The sequence below is a fragment of the Anabrus simplex genome, chromosome 13 (genome assembly GCF_040414725.1).
Source record: "Anabrus simplex isolate iqAnaSimp1 chromosome 13, ASM4041472v1, whole genome shotgun sequence".
NCBI lineage: Eukaryota > Metazoa > Arthropoda > Insecta > Orthoptera > Tettigoniidae > Anabrus > Anabrus simplex.
In genome coordinates this window covers 64370580-64388375 of record NC_090277.1, presented here as the reverse complement: position 1 = coordinate 64388375, position 17796 = coordinate 64370580, and the positions used below count along the sequence as shown (strand labels likewise).

Below are 17796 nucleotides of genomic sequence, written 5' to 3'. Positions count from 1 at the left end.
TGAAATAAACGGCAATTCAGACATGGGAGGACTAAGTTCGATGGCCACATACCAGAATCCAATTCATCAGTCACAAGTGGATTGATGTCACAGCCTTCAGAGAAGATTAACGTCGCAAAATACACTCCTACAGCCTAAGTCCAAATTATGCGGAAAATAGCCGCTACAAAAATTTTGACAACTATCGTCCAGATTTTGTTTATAATTAAACAACAAGGCCCTTCCTAAACTTAACCTGAGTGTAGTCCGCCACAAAAGTTTGGGCTAATAAATGTTTCAAGAATAACCTGAAAAATTTTATTTGTCGCCGCATCTTGTTTTTGTCCAAATTCTGGACTACAAGATCGAGTCCTTTTATTGGTACAGCCAATAAATCGGGCCTAACCACGTTGGCCGCCAAATCTATACCTGCCCCCTTCATGCCGGGCTCAGCTCGCCGGAGAGCGAGGGTCTCAGTGGTGGACCGTTCGCTATCGGCTGTGCAGAAAATTTTAAAGGCAGGGATAGATGAAGGACTAGCGACAAATGAAAGGAGACAAAAATAGGTTTACACATTTATTAAAACTGACACTCCTTTAAAGAAAACAATTAAATCCACAAAATCTGGGTTTGATTCTTGAAAATATCTTCTCCTCGTGCTATCATTCATGAGGGATCTCGCTCAAAATTAAATTCAACGACTGTTTCTTTCTGTAATAATAAATATAGGAATCATTAATTTACTGTAAAATTGATAGAAAAACAAAATAATATCTGATATCATTCTCCTATAATGATGATCAAATTGTTTAAATTAAAATATTCCCTCTTGGATTTAGCTTATTTCCAAGAAAATGATTATTTCCTCTTCCTTATTTAAATTATTAAAAATTATTTAATTCATCAATTTATGGTTAGCACGTCTTCCTTAGACTTTCCCAATAATAATTACTTCATTTTTATCATTATTAATTGATTAAACTTCTTGTAATAAATCTTTACTTGAACTTATATCATCCTAACTTTTGCTCAATTTTATGCAGAAAATGACTGTACAATAACTAATAATTAAATCTCGTGACATCAGTCCACGGACGTTGCCTTCTCTTATTCACTTTAACTTAGTGAATTAGGCCCTAATCTATCTTAAATTACAATAAAATCTTCTAAAGATTCAAAATTGATCCGATTACGGACACGCGAAATAATACAAGCCGGTCAAAAATTTGACGCACATAATGGAGAATATCGTCACAAAATCGTACAAGAAACATTCAAAAACACAGAATAGGATCAAATCTCACATCACACATTCACACATGGGTACACGGCATTATTATAATATTATTTACACGAACACTAACCCATTATTATTAAATTTAGGATTTACTGCAAATTAGGTAAACCATTCTCTAGATGACACTATCACGCACATCTCCGGTATCAATTCAGAATGTGATAGAATTAAGGTTATCACTTATACGAAGAAATTAACTATACAACGATGTTCAAGGAATATTTTAAATAGAAATCATCCCAATTAAGCTAGTAGAATAACTATAACACAGGTCAAAATATTAGAATACGCGCTTACGGTACATGAGTTGCGGTATTTATTTTTATTCATCATAATGTCGTGGCTCTCAATTATTCCGCACTGAAGCTCGAAGAAATCATGTCCAGTGACACATCTCTTCCCAAAATTTGACTCTAATGGATGCATAAATTACTCAAATACAATGCCCATCTGCAAGTCATACTCAAATTAATAGCGCAGAAAACATACATATAACTCGTCGATACTCGGTCCGGAGAATTGCCATGTCCCAGGCTTACTTTACATAAAGTGAGCACACGATAACACTTTCCAAGAATAACTAACATTAAACCCATGACCTTATTAAACAATTTTAGCCCGTAATTAGCTTTAATTATTTTTACTCATTATTATTATTATTATTATTATTATTATTATTATATTCCTGACCGTGCATAATCTCATTCGCAAAGCTGTCGTATGAAGTTATTCGGATGACTCTAAACAAACTCGAACCCACAAACATGACGTACAATCGTAGAATGAAATTCTACACTAAGAAAAACACAAGAACACTGTCCTAATTTGTCTCAATTAATTTTCCCAATTATTTCAAACTGATCAAATTTAACGCGGGGTTCAATTATTTTTATCTCTCCTGCCTTCTAAATTCTTAGGACAGTTGAGGTCTCTCTCGATGACACACACTCATTTCTAACTAATAGAACAAATACACACTCATTCCAGAGCACTAACTACCTCTCACCAAAGAAAGAAGAATGAAAAGTCAAACTACTGCAAAACTAATAGAAATCTAAGTGAATAAAATAAGGCTACGCTTACAAACGTTTTACAAAGATAGAAAGAAATTGAATTCTTAAAGAATGCTCATGTGGCTGGTGTGAACTGGATTCTGGCTGAAGATCTAGCACGTGGTCACATCACCTTCCATCGAACGAAGTCTCGCCCATGTCCGATGCCTTACATGTTTAGTGATTTATGGAGAAGCTGAAGATATACAGGAACTTGCAGTATTCTTCGCGGAACTGGATAACCATCTTGCAGTAACTCGAACTAAGGACCTTTCTTCTTCCAAGTTCTTGTAGAAAGCTGAAACTAACAAAAGTCTTAGAAATAGCCCAGGATTCACTCACGATGCTTTATAATTTGGATGAAGACACTTATCTTAGGACAACCCTAAATAAATCGTAGCTAATTTTTCGAGTGTCTGAATTGCTGTTTATACAGTCCTCGATGCCTACTCTAAGGTAAAGTCTTCCGATGAAGCAAACGACGTCCATTCTCTTCCGTTGCTGCAGTCAGAGTAATGCTCAAATTCAGCGTTCAGAATTATAAAACCCTCTACAAAATTTCCTCTGGAATTACCATTAATTTCCTATATCAAGACATAGGTGTGTCTCTTAATTACATTTAATTGGTGGATTTGTTGAATTCCTGTGAAGATTGTCATTTTTATTGGCTGCTCCAGTTTTACGTCACTTGACTTTCCATTTATTAATCGATTGAGATCAGGCTGCTCGCCGGGTCACGTGGTACGCACACATGTGTCTGAAGGCCACATAACAGGAATTCCACCCTGCTTCCTCGTTCTCTCTGTAGGTCGGGAAAAACCGGTTCGCGAAGTGACTGGCTCGCACTAGCACGAAATACAGAGTCTCACCCTCTTGCCGATTAAAATAATGTTCCAACACGCTGATGAAATAAATCATTTTCTTTTTAATAAATTATGACCACTTTTGAAGGGGACAGTATATCTGCCTGCCTATTGCAAAGAAGGGAAACCATCTTCACTGTTGCCATCAGTGGGACTCGAACACACCACTGCCCAAGTGCAATCTCACAGATATGTGACTACACTGTGTAGCCTACGTGCTGGGTGTTTTGTAATACAAAATTGAAAACTTTAATACCCAATCATTATGATTTTGCAAATTGAAATTGTTTAATTTTAAGTCTTCAACAATATTTAACCCATACACAGTGCTCTCCCTAGGACCTTTCACGGACCGCCCGGCTATCATAACCTAGATATCTACTAATTATACAATATTTCAGGTTAATTTACATCGCACCGACACAGATAGATCATATGGCGATGATGGGATAGGAAAGTGCTAGGAGTGGAAAGAAAGCAGCCATGGCCATTAATTAAAGTACAGCCCCAGCATTTACCTGCTGTGAAAATGGGAAACCACGGTAACCATCTTCAGTGCTGTCGACAATGTTTTTTTTTTTCCTAGTTGCTTTACGCTGCACCGTCACAGATAGGTCTTGGGCAACGATGGGATAGGAAAGGCCTAGGAATTGGAGCGATGAGGCTGTGGCCTTAATCAAGGTACAGCCCCAGCATTTGCCTGGTGTGAAAATGGGAAACCACGGAAAAACATTTTCAGGGCTGCCGACAGTCGGATTCGGGATGCAAGCTTACAGCCACGTGCTTCTGACCACATGGCCAACTCGCCCGGTACAGTGGGGCTTGAACCAACTATTTCCCAAAAACAAGCTCACAGCTGCGTGCTCCTAACTCACTTGGTTTACATAATATTAATACATATTTCAGTCATTGAAAACCTACAACCTATTTTCCAGTCAGTGACCGGGTCAGGTATGGAATGAACCAAACCAAACGGCACTACAGCCCTTGAAGGGCCTTGGCCTACCAAGCGACCGCTGCTCAGCCCGAAGGCCTGCAGATTATGAGGTGTCCTGTGGTCAGCACAACGAATCCTCTTGGCCGTTATTCTTGGCTTCTTAGATCGGGGCCGCTATCTCACCGTCAGATAGCTCCTCAAATCTAATCACGTAGGCTGAGTGGACCTCGAACCAGCCCTCAGGTCCAGGTAAAAATCCCTGATCTGGCTGGGAATCGAACCTGGGGCCTCCGGGTAAGAGGCAGGCACGTTACCCCTACACCACGGGGCTGGCCAGGTATGGAATGAATGAGGCCCAATCTTGTGGCGAGGATAGGAATTGTGCCGGCTGTCAAAGCCTGTCACACTCCTCTGGGGCAATGATTAATGACTGACAGATTAAATGACAGTGGAGAGTGTTGTTGGAATGAAAGATAACAGGGAAAACCAGAGTACCCGGAGAAAACCTGTCCCGTCTCCGCCTTGTCCAGCATAAATCTAACATGGAGTGGCCGGGATTTGAACCACGGAACCCAGCGGTGAGAGGCCACCGCGCTGCCACCTGAGCTACAGAGGCTACACATATTTCAGTCATTATGTGTTCCAAATTAAAATGTAAACACTGTAAAACTGTTTACTTAAATGAAAAATCTTCATCATTGTCAGCATAATTGCGCGAGTTACATTGGTAGTGTCGTGCGCGAGCAGTGTCTGAATTAGCGTGGAATAGCATGCAAGCAGTCGATTCCGCGGGACATAACATTTTTTTTGTAAGTTGCTTTACGTCACACCGACACAGAGAGGTCTTATGGCGACGATGGGGCAGGAGAGGGCTAGGAGTGGGAAGGAAGCGGCCGTGGCCTTAATTAAGGTACAGCCCCAGCATTTGCTTGGTGTGAAAATGGGAAACCACGGAAAACCATATTCAGGGCTGCCGACAGTAGGGTTCGAACCCACTATCTCGTGGATGCGAGCTCATAGCTGCGCACTCCTAACCGCACGGCCAACTCGCCCGGTGGCATGACAGCAAATCCGTTGGTACATCCTAGGTGTCCATAGTCTTTGTACCCACCAATTTAATCCAAAGTAACATTGTAATGAAGTCTAGCAGACAAAGAAACTTCATTACAAATGAGGGACCAAACTTTTTGATCACTAGCCTACTCACAGTTCTGACTCGAGATTCTAACACTTAGAAGAAAGCCGTGCCAATGCCTGTAGGAAATGAAAAGGAATTAAGCATCTTGGTAAGGGTTCAACAGTATCACTATTGGCTGTAGTAGTAGAAACAGCAATACTACAAGTGATAGTAACAGTGGTAGAAGTAGCAGCAGTACCGGTAACAGGAGTGGAGGGAGTGGGAGCAGCAGCAGCGGAACTCATAGCAGCCGAAGGACCTGACCGACGTCCAGACTTATGTCGAGGCACATCTATATGGACAAAAAAAATCACTAAGATATGAATTTTTTTCTTCCCTACTACAGTGAATGCAATCATCATTCATTTATAAATATATCTATAGTTATTATGGTCTTCCCACAGTTCTTAAGGTAGGAATAACAGGAATAAAATTACACTGAGCATGCTGTCCACCAAAATTCGTGAAGCACTTGACTGTATTGAGGGATATTAAAGGACTGATTTTGCTCTTTTCAACTTGCTAGGTAAGGCAAGACTAGGTATGACGGACATTACAGTGACTTTCATTATGAGAAGCGAGGTTCAACCTTGTCTGCCACTGTTGAATTTACCATAATTACCTCCAGAGAGCAATTTGAAATGAACAACAGAAAAATTTGATATGTCACAGTACTGTGACCATTAATAATATTAATGGTCACAGTACTGTGACCATTAATAATATTAATAATGATAATAATTACTTACTTCTATCTGAGACAGTATCTTCGATAGAGGTCCTGGATAGCTGGAGCAGCGAAAATGTCTCAAACACATAGTGTGGTTCCTCAGCTGCTTTGAAGAAAGCTGCCGCAACTTTCGGATTCCCACAATGTCCAGCTACTTTTTGCAAATATCACGTCTAGGAACAGGGAAATGGTGAAATAAGATAAGATTCCTTGCTGCCAGAACTCTTCGCTATTGGTGTATATCGCACAAATTTGGCACTTTCCATGCATGATCTAAGGAATAAAAAGAAATAGAAGGAAATAATTAAGAGCACTATCAACAGTTTATACTTTTACTGCTAAATTCAATACCATCAAAACGACAGTGGCTTATCAGAAATAATAGGACTACATCAACTGAATTTAATAAATTAAGAATTTATTGCAGCCGAAAGGCCACAACATGACATAAATATGATACACATGTTATTGTTATTAATAACAACCACCACGAAAAAAAACTTTAAAAAAAGATATTTTTAGGAACAGAAACAGCTATCAATCATCAACTTAATAACTTACATAACCTCCTGTGGCCTAGTGTTCTTTTAAGAGGACACTGTTTAAAATAGAATAAAATATCCCGCAAAAAATATTTTAAACAATAAACTAAATATAACTCTGAGTATGCCGAAAAGTTGGTGTTATATTTATTGGAATTTCATTTTAATTGGTGTGATATGCATTTTATATTCCGGCCTCAGGAGGTTAATAAAACACAAAATAATAAGGAATTCTTACCTCAAATATCTTCTACTTCTTCAAACAAGAAATTCCACTCAGAATTTCACTGAAAAACACCCGCAGAGCATGAAAATGAAAATAAAAAAAAGATAAACAAAGTAGACTGGTCTCACACGTGGTTATCAAAGCAATAATTACGAATTTATTTCAGCCGAAAGACCATAACGTGACATAAATATGTGTTACGCATGTTAGGAGTTGTTTCTACCAATAGGAGCTCCCGTTTTTGTCACGTGAAGTTTGGTGAAGTGACGTCGGGTACAACCTCGAAGCACTTGAGTCTAGGGAATGTCGAGGAGCAGCCAATAATCGGCTATGTCCGGGCCTGCTCGAGCCATCTCGGCGTTTAGTACCGCCTACCTAGCTATTGCGCGCCACGTGTGGGGCAAGGAGAAGAAGAAGCTCTGTTTTGTTTGTTGTTGAAGTGCAGCCATAAAGCATTTCCGCGAGGTGCAGCCGTTGCAGCTTTTCGCGAAGCCAGTATTGCTTGGTTTGTGATAGTTTACTGTACGAGTCATTACGCCGAGTTATTTTAAATCGTGCTGCTGTGAAGTACAGACTGTAAAAGACGCTTTTCTTCTGTTGTCGAAGTGCAGCCGATGCAGCTTTTCGCGAAGCCAGTATTGCTTGGTTTGTGATAGTTTACTGTACGAGTCATTTACGCCGAGTTATTTTAAATCGTGCTGCTGTGTACAGACTGTATTAATAGACTTCTGCAGTATTTGGGGGTCCACTTCATGAAACAGTGAATTAGTTACGTGCATTAAGTGGTTTATTGCGCATTGCAGTGAACTTTTTGTGCTTGCACAATGGACAATTTCGTATGTAGTGAGTGTAATAAATTTTTCAATTACAGGAAAAATTTAAATCATCACGTAAGAACAAAGCACACTATTTTCCACAAAAAAGCCCCATAAGAAAACTTCTTCGTCCTTGTCAAGGCCTACCGAGAGTGAACAGCAGGCAATTGCTGCAAATTTGTTACTCCAGTAAGAAAAATGTGTTATAGGCCCTCCGTCAGTAGAATAAACTCTTTCTTCCGCTTTCCTCGAGACAAATCAGTGTAAGTAAATTCCAATATTGTGAAATATTAGTGGCGGTGCAGAGATTGCACTCATAGGTTTGACTTTAATTTGGCTTTTTTTATGTTTTAGGTGTGATCAATGGGTTGTCAAATTGAGGAGAAATGATCTTGAGGACATCAAGAAAAGGGACCTACCTACCTACATACATACAAGATATGTTGAGATCACTTCCAATCCACAGATTTTAGGAATCCTCGGCACTTTAGTCAGGGGTAAGTCATGAATCAATCACTCAGTCTCTTAATCTGCATTTAGGGCAGTCGGCCAGGTGGAACATTCCCTATTGGTTTTTTTTTTCTAGCCTTTTCTTAAATGATTGCAAAGAAATTGGAAATTTCTTGAACATCTCCCTTGGTAAGTTATTCCAATCACTAACTCCCCTTCCTATAAATGAATATTTGCCCCAATTTGTCCTCTTCAATTCCAGCTTTATCTTCATATTGTGATCTTTCCTACTTTTAAAGACACCAGTCAAACTTATTCGTCTACTAATGTCATGCCATGCCATCTCTCCACTGACAGCTCGGAACATAACTGAGATTCAGTATGGACCCAACATGATTTTTATCACTTGTAACATACCACTTAGTCGAGCAGCTCGTCTCCTTTCTCCGAAATTTTCCCAGCCCAAACTTTGCATTATTTTTGTAACGCTACTCTTTTGTTGGAAATCACCCAGAACAAATCAAGGTGCTTTTCTTTGGATTTTTTCCGGTTCTTGAGAATCAAGTTATCCTGGTGAGGGTCCCATACGCTGGATCCATACTCTAGTTTAGGTCTTACCAGAGACTTATATGCCCTCTCCTTTACATCCTTACTACAACCCCTAAATACCCTCATAACCATGTGCAGAGATCTGTACCCTTTAGTTACAATCATATTTATGTGTTTATCTCAATGAAGATCTTTCCTTATATTAACACCTAGATACTTACAATGATCCCCAAAAGGATCTTTCACCCTATCAACGCAGTAATTAAAGCTGAGAGGACTTTTCCTATTTGTGAAACTGACAGGCTGACTTTTAACCCCGTTTATCATCGTACCATTGCCTACTGTCCATCTTACAACATTATCGAAGTCATTTTGCAGTTGCTCACAATCTTGTAACTTACTGATTACTCTGTACAGAATAACATCATCAGCAAACAGCCTTATCTTTGATTCCACTTCTTTACACATATCATTTATATATATAAGAAAATATAAAGGTCCAATAATACTGCCCTGAGGAATTCCCCTCTTGGTTTTTACAGGGTCAGAAAAAGCTTTGCCTACTCTAATTCTCTGAGTTCTATTTTCTAGAAATATAGCCACTCATTCTTGTTTTCTTCATGGGGCCTCTAAATATTAGTTCCTAATTAGTGTCGACCTCTAAGACCTTTTGCTACCATGTTTTTCCTTCATTCCCACTTAGATATACCTGCTCCCTTCACAAAGCAGCAGGTTGTTCTTATTGGGTCTTCTTGGATTTGTCCTCTCACTTCACCTGGTAGTCCTAGAGTAGAGAGTCTGATTCTACCCAACGCCTCACATTCGAAAAGTATGTGTTCAGCTGATTCCTCTGCTTCATTGCATTTCCTACATATGTTGTCTCTTATTACTCCAATTCTATGTAGGTTTTTTTTTTTTTTTTCAGATGGCAGTATCCTGTCAACAGTCCTACTACCCATCTTATATTTCCTCTGTTGAGTTTCAACAACTCTTTAGTATGCTTCTTGTTTAGTCCTTTTTCAGTTCCTTTGCAAGCCTGCATCCTGGAGTAGTTTTCCAGTTTTCCATCTGTTTCTTTTGTATGCATTTTCCTATGTAGTGTCGGGCTTGTCCATAGGAAATCCCGCATACAGGTTCCGGGCCTACAAAATGTGTTTCTGCCACTTTCCTGGCCAGTTTATCTGCCTTTTCATTTCCTTTTATACATTTATGCCTGGTACTCATTTTATTTTGACAATGTTGTACTTTCAGAGCTTCAGAAGAAATGAGTGGCAATACCAGACAATTCTGGATATTATCCGGACTGCCTCTAGTGCCTTAATGGCCGCTTGGCTGTCCATTAAAATGAAAATGTTCTTATTCCTATAGTTCATTTTCAGATGTTCTTCAAGACATGTGATTTATATGGGTTGATTTCAGAATCTTCTGGAGCCTTGCTGTTTCATTGTGTGCTTCCACTTTCTCACAGAACGGTCTCCAAGATTTTCTTTTTGCTTTCCATATCTCTAGGTTATACTCAGTGAGTTTCCTATGATATACGTCCCACATACCATTTCTAGATGATATTCTATACTACATCCTAACCTCTTTTTTCATTTTGGCTAGTTTGTTGTTCCACCACCTTACTTTTTGGTGTGTTTCTTTTCTTTGAGAGGACAGTTGTCATGGAATGAGTCTATTATGGCCTCTTCTAATACTTTCAGTGCCCATCCAATTCTTTCTGTCCTCTCACATTAGTTTGAATTTCTTGTACAGCCTTCCCTAGAACTTCTCTGTATCTATCCCAGTTCTTTTTTTACTCTGTACATGTCAATCCCACATAGTCTCACATCTATTGCAAATTGGATGTGCTGGTGGTCTGCCAATCATGGTTTCTCCAGTACCTTCCAGTCTTTAATAAAGTTTGCAATATGCGTAGTGCTGAGTGTAATGTCTATTACCTCCCGACGATTTTTATTTATAAACGTAGGCTTGTTTCTTGGTTTTAGTGTCGTCAAGAGTTCCAATAATAAACTCTAGTAAAGACTCACCTCTTGCATTGCTGCCCCATGCCGTGTGATGTGAATTTGCATCTGCTCGAAGGACTAAGTGTTCGCCTTTCCTCTTTGCGTTGCAAATTAGGTTCTCAACTTCTTCTGGTGGGGACAGATTAGTTGAGTCATATGGGAGGTATGCAGAGCCTATGGTTATATCTCTGGGAGCTTCCCAATTTCCAAGTTTTATCTTTTATCTTGGCTGCCAATAAGTCCTTGGAACAATGTTCCTGCATCAGAAGGCATTGTAGTCTTCTGCTCACAAGTAAACATGTTCTAGGCATATTCGATGTAGTATCGTACATTAACTTACCTCCAGATTCCGTGAGTCCTGCTATTCTGCCCTTAGCTACCCATTGCTTGTGTATAAAAGCCACATCGATAGCCTCGGACTTGAACTTCCTGACGAAATTGGCAACAGCTGACTTTTTATGTTGTAGGTTGGCCTGTAGAACTTTCAGTACCATCCTTGCCAACGCTAGGTTTTGTTTTTCCCTTGATTACTTGAAAGTTGATCTGCCCAAGTCCAAGCTTGGCCTTAAGGCCTCTCTTCTTGAGCTGTTCAAAAGCTCTTTCATTAAGGGCCAAAACAGTTATCCTTCCTGTGTCATCAGTAGTTGTTGCATTCAGCACTCTCCACTCTTTCGTCGGAAATTTGGTGTCATGCTCATGTATCCTGAAAGGCACATCATCAACCTTCATCTTGTCATATGGAGGAGGAAACTTGGCGATGACCTTTGTAGTATTCAGCACCTTCTTGACTTCTGCCACCTCCAAATTCTCCCCTTTCCAAGGGTAGCAATTGGCCACTGTCTGTTCCAGCCAGCTTTTAGTTTCTGGATTTACACAGATCAGGACCACTGCTCCACTTTCCAGCCTTGGAGATTCGAGGAAGGCTGAAAGGCATCCATCTGACAGCGGTTTCATTTGCGCTATCAGAGCAAATGTAAGTTCCTTCACGTCATCCTCCTTCAGTTTCCCATCTGGAAAGGTTTTAGGTATTATTGCTACCTTGATTGAAGTTAGTCTTTCCGAAAAGGACATGACCGTCTCTTCTTTCTGGTTTTTGGTGGGCGGTTTTGTAGCCGAACTTGATGGCATACTATCCCCTGGCCTCAGCCTTTTGGGCATTGTCGGAGGGATAGCCTCTCGCTGATCCCTGTTCCTTGGCTTCTTCTCCGTCCAAGTTCCAGTCGCTATTTTGGCCTCCTTCCTCGCTCCCTTCCTTTCCTTGTAATATGCACTGTTGCGAGGTGGTTTGTCGATATGAAATCTTGATTTTCGAGGCAGAAATCTTCAGTTCTGTTTCTATGGACGTTCTGCTTTGCTTGTAGTAGCAGTCTGCTCTACTGGAGCTTCTGTTGCCATTTCTTGTTTTGAGTCAGCGACAGCCTGTCCAATTGGGACTTCAGTCTCCATTTCTTCATCTTGGGCTTGCTCCTGGATATGCTCTATTGGAGCTTCCATGGCTTCCCTTGATATCGAAATTTTTGAAATTGGCTCTTTTTAAGCAAACATATTTCAATCAATCATAGGTTTTTTGGCCCTTCTAGGGTCCTGAGCGTCGTTCTTACCATCCGTGGTGAGCCATACAGCCATACATTGTCCTCCCACAATTTGGCTCTCCGTAGCAGAGACCACGCCCCTCAGTCGTCCATCCAGCGGTCCGCCCCTGGCCCGAACCTAGCCAGGTTTGTTCCCCCTTCAGTAGGCCTACTCACGTGGTCTCCACTTGGCATTATCATGACTGAGTTCGGGCCAGGCTACGTAGAGCAAAGTGATGTGTTGGTTCCAGCGCCCCGCAGTGAGCCTTCACCTCAGTCACCAGCCCCACTTCACCTGAACCACCGTATCACCCAGGTGGAGGAACCAAGGATGCCTCTCTAGCATGTGTGGGCGAGGCCTCCACTCCAAGCCTTGACTTGGGCTTGTAACAAAAGCCACCCATTCAGTCACTCTTTTTTTCTAGTCCAATTGCACTCATTTTTTCCAGTAGTCTCCCATGATCTACCCTATCAAATGCTTTACATAGGTCAATCGCAATAAAGTCCATTTGACCTCCTGAATCCAGGATATCTGCTATATCTTGTTGGAATCCTACAAGTTGAGCTTCAGTAGAATAACATTTCCTAAACTCAAACTGCCTTCTATGAAACCAGTTATTAATTTTGCAAACATGTCTAATATAATCAGAAAGAATGCTTTCCCAAAGCGTACATGCAATGCATGTCAAACTGACTGGCCTGTAATTTTATGCTTTATGAAGTTAAATAGTTCTTGTGTATAAAACTTAACTTCCCTTTATTGCTTGAAATAGAGAAAATGAATATTACATACATACATGGCTACAGGCAGTTATGCCCTTCAGCATTCAGTCTGCAAGCCTCTGTGAGTTAAATAATAATAATAACTTAGTATTTTATTGCAGTCAATGGTCATAAGATTAAATTACAGTTCATAAATCCTTTAAGTTACACTAGAAAAACATGAGCATAATTTGAACATGAATATTTTGCACATTACAGCATAGTATCTCGCAATTTATTATTATTATTATTATTATTATTATTATTATATAATAAAGGCACCAAACAACATTTCACTACTCACAACGGGGAGTAAATATTAGTTGCAGCAGAAACATGTCAGCAATTATTTTCTCTGAGGAAGATAAGTGTACGATACCTATCACAAGCTCCACCGCATGGAGCACAGATACACTGAGGACTTGGCCCGTGGTAACTGAACGCTGAAAACTGCCTTCACTCTGTCATTCCGACAATATTTTGCTTTTCACTACCTTTAGAGAGGGTTGTTCCTAGGCATTTCCTTCCTGCTTTTACTGCCGCATCACTGTATGCCACCCATTCTTTCTCTACTTTCTCTATTGTATGCCTGTATCCTGGACTCCGTTACTTCCATAGGTCCGAGGCTTACTTGAAATGTCCCAAGGTAGGTCGATTCTGTGAAGCAGGATGCTACCTTACTTATAGTCCTAGTGACGACCTCTCCCCTGACGGGTCCTAGCCACCTGAGCACAAAGCAGGCCATGACTTGGAATATGTTAGGGTATCTCGAGTCTGAGGACCATGTTATAGGCAACTCAGCCGTTGCCTGTGGTTCTCGAACTAGGCGGTGACTGCAGTAACCCACACCATGGACCACAAAAAATAATAATATAATAATAATAATACATCTTGGGCTGTTACACAACTACTATGAAATTGATTGGTATTTCATAACAGTTCATAATATTCCTGTAATTTATATGCTGTATTATTATAGCCTACCAGTTTTGCATTTCATAGTACTATAGCATGGGCTTATTCAAAAAGCAATGTGTATAATTAATATGAATATTAACTTTGTTTCAATAAACTTTTTTTAGGCTAAATCCCAATTCTGTGCCAACACAGAATCTTCCCAGCAGCAGCATGAAGGGCGCTTTGGGATCAAGAAAAAGAGGGAGTCCACACAAGAGGGAGAGAGAAGTAGAAGAAGAAGAAAAAATGGAACATCTCCACCAGTGCAGCCAACAATTGTACTGAAGTAGGGCCTATAACACATTTTTCTTAGTGGAGTAACAAATTTGCAGCAATTGCCTGTAGGCCAGTAGGCCTTGATAAGGAAGAAGAAGTTTTCTTATGGGACTTTTTTTGTGGAAAATAATCGTCACTGTGTTTCACACTTTATCCCCCTTGAAGTAGAAGGTGGTGTGCTGATCATCGCTTTTGTGCTATGGGCATGTATAGTTGGGATTATTGGTTGGAGCTGTTTCTCAATTATATCTACATGTTTTGGTGATTCTGTTGTTGCGAGACTGCTTTCAAATTTTTCTCGGAGCTTGGCCTTGTGCTCTTCTATGTCCTCACTTAGCCTTCTTTTCATGGGATTATGCAATTCCTTCAGAATAATGTCCTTTTCTTCGTTTGAAGGTGCTTCCTGAATGACTAAATTTGTATCTGATTCTAAATAGTGTTCATTAGCACCACCAATATATTTAGCCGCTAGGTGTATATGTTTGCACATATTAAATTTAATGGAAGAGTCGTGGCATGTACAAACGTATGAATGAATGCAGGTATTGCACTCTGTACACTTCAGGTCACAGCCGCAATTCATTTCACCCGTTCTTCTGACCTCGTACAGTTCACTTTTCTTCGTGGATGGAACAGTCCATACATCCTCACTGCAAATAATTTCTCCTGGTTGTAACGATAATGAATTGGCATGCCTTAGTCTTATTTGTGAGAGTTTATTTGTAAGTTTGCCTTTATTCATGTAAATAAGGCGGTCATAAAGTTTATCTCTCACAAATCGCATGAGGATATGGATTGCGATGTCCAGTCTCTTAGGCTTCTTACCCTCCATGTATATGTGTTTAATTACTCCATGCATGCGCTCTAGATGCATGTTAGTGTTGAGGCCGGCATTGAGATGTTTACAATAAGCCCAGCTACTTGCAGAGTGTTCATAATTGGCCTCGAAATAAATACCAAAATCTCTTGTGTCAGGGTCACTTTTTAATTTATTTATTTCTTGATAGAGCATTCTCGAAAAAAGCAGCCTCGTCTCTTTCCTCCAACAATACTCTGAGCTCCTTGTACACTTCCACCTGTTTCTCTCGGCCTTTAACTTTAGAAAGGTTTTTCCTCCAAGCACGGTCAACATGCCACGAACAGAACAGGCGGAATTTGGCAGGCATCATTACGCATAGCCAGGCACTGTAAAATGTTTCTGCCAAGTCTGACATGAACACTTTTGGCTGTAGTGTCACTTGCAGAGCCTCTTTAATAACTCTGTAAAACACTTCCATCACAAATGCATCCGTCCTATTTGATAGTATGAACGCGCATGGAAATCCTTGAAACTTGCCATCTACGACTAGGAGGGTAGTTAGTTCAAATTCGTACTTATTTAAACCATGTGTGCTGTCAATACAAGTGAACTTGTCGCCGTATCGTAGTAACGTTTCTTGCTGCGCCTCATTCATTATAATTAGAACGAAGTCCTCTAGTTTTAATTGAGGGTACAGCATAGAAGACATGTCTTGACCCTTGTAAAAGCGTACTATTCCTCCACGTTCGTCCATTTCACGAGTCCATGCTTCGACACTCGTACAATCATTCTCATGCCGCACAGCTTCAGATTTTAAATTGTACTCTTGCTCAATGTTAAATAGATCTTTTCTGGTCAGAAAATGAATGCGTTCAATGTCAGTTTCACCAATAGAATCTCTAACCTCATCAAGGATTCTATCGAAAGGAATTTTCATCGCAATCTTCCTCGCTAAGTCATTTCTTTCCGACAGCGATAATCTCATGCGACCTAACTCTTCTTGGTGGCCTACATGTGTTGCACAAAATGAAACATGCACTTCTCCAGACTGAAAAGTAACATCAATATTTGCTGGACAATGACCACTTATCTTGTTGCTTCCAAGTACTTTCTGGTGACGCTCATGATTACCCCTTGAGTTAAAGGTCCCATTCCTGTGACACCTGTATTTCATTTTAGAGGAACCATCTTTACATTCGTACTTGGAGCGACATACAACAAATTCACACACTTGCTAATTTTCTTTTTCACGTTTCCACTTAAGGAAATCCTCTTCATTCGCAAATTTTAAACTTTCGTTTGCGATACGAATCTCATGAAAATTAATAAAATGTGCCACCATATCAGATTTTGTAGCACATTCTTCTACACAAAGCGGACATTTTACTTGAGGTTGTTCACACTTCGCAGTCTTATGTTGTGAATTTTTATGTCGTTCTAAATTGTATTTTGTGTGAGAGGTAAAACTACACAAATCGCACGAAAATTTAGGATTTTTGTTAGTGTGCTTTGTTCTTACATGATAATTTAAAGTTTTCCTATAATTGAAAAATTTATTACACTCACTACATACGAAATTATCCATTGTGCAAGCATAAAAAGTTCACTGCAATGTGCAATAAAGCAGTTAATTCACATAACTAATTCACTATTTCATGAAGTGGACCCCCAAAACACTGCAGAAGTCTATTAAAGCCGATTATGGCTGCTCCTAGACACAAGTTCGGTATTTTGATGATGAGGATGATGCTTGTTGTTTAAAGAGGCGTCACATCGAAAGTCATCGGCCCTGTTTATATTGTGTATTTTAAGGAGTGCTCTTGCAGTTGGTATTTTGGGGTTCATGTTAATCAATTGCAGTGTCTGCTGTTCATTTAACAAGAACTGTGGATTTTTGAGTATTTATTTGAGATTCTTTTGGATGGTATTAGTGCGGTCTTTCTTGACAATATTGAATTTATCATCTCTGAAAAAATGCTGTCTTCAGTTTTACCCACAATTACTGTACAGTAGTATTGCCTTTATGTAAGTTGTCCTTGATTTTTTGTTTTAGGTGGTTAAATTGTTTGTTAGCTACTGATTAGTTATTAATTTCCTGTTTTTTGTGAAAATGAAGAAATTTATGTTTATATATTATTTGATGAAAAATTTAAAATAAAATAAAAACAAAAAATATTCTTCTTCTTCTCTTACTGCTTTTCCCATATATGTGGATTCGGGGGTGTGACATGTCTCGCTTCATGACGCCAACTCTGTGGAGGGATGTAATCACCAGCCCTCAGATTTTAGGGAAAGACGTATTTTGTTCTTGAAGAAATGACTAAAAATGAAGTTGTATATACACGTTTCATGTATTTATTAAGTTAGAAACTGTAGTCCTATTGTGCTGAAAAATGTCTGAATTGACGTTATTTTAAAACCTATATAATTCTTATTTTTATCCCTAAATCGGTTAAAAATGCCTTTCAGTATATTTCGAGAAAATAAAATATTTGCTGGCTTATGTTCAGTCTTTACGAAAATTTTAAAATCGGGAAGCTATAAACCACTCTCTCCGAAATGCCTTAAGAACCTCCTGCAGTGAACACTCCCGTAGTTTGTCACAAGGCAGAAGATGACACAGTATCCGTTGACTTCTGGGGAAAAGAACTGCATTTCATTCTGTGAGAATATTTTGGTGTTCCCGTTTGTTCAGTGTATGAATTATGCTGAAAGCGTCAGGTTACAACTCGTCTTTAATTAAAAAGTGGTTACAGGAGTTGCTCCTGTGACGTTTGCAGCAAAGAGGTGAATAAAGTTGTTTATTTC

At 39.6% G+C, this 17796-nt stretch overlaps 1 long non-coding RNA gene across 1 annotated transcript in view; it reads left to right on the top strand.

Moving 5' to 3' along the window:
- Positions 1-17142, top strand: part of LOC137502926 (uncharacterized) — a 49126-nt gene extending 31984 nt beyond the window's left edge. The window contains exons 2-4 of the long non-coding RNA XR_011018928.1: positions 7675-7881; positions 7973-8115; positions 14039-17142. This is a non-coding gene — a long non-coding RNA (uncharacterized lncRNA). The remainder of the gene's footprint in view (positions 1-7674; positions 7882-7972; positions 8116-14038) is intronic.
- Positions 17143-17796: the final 654 nt, after the last annotated feature.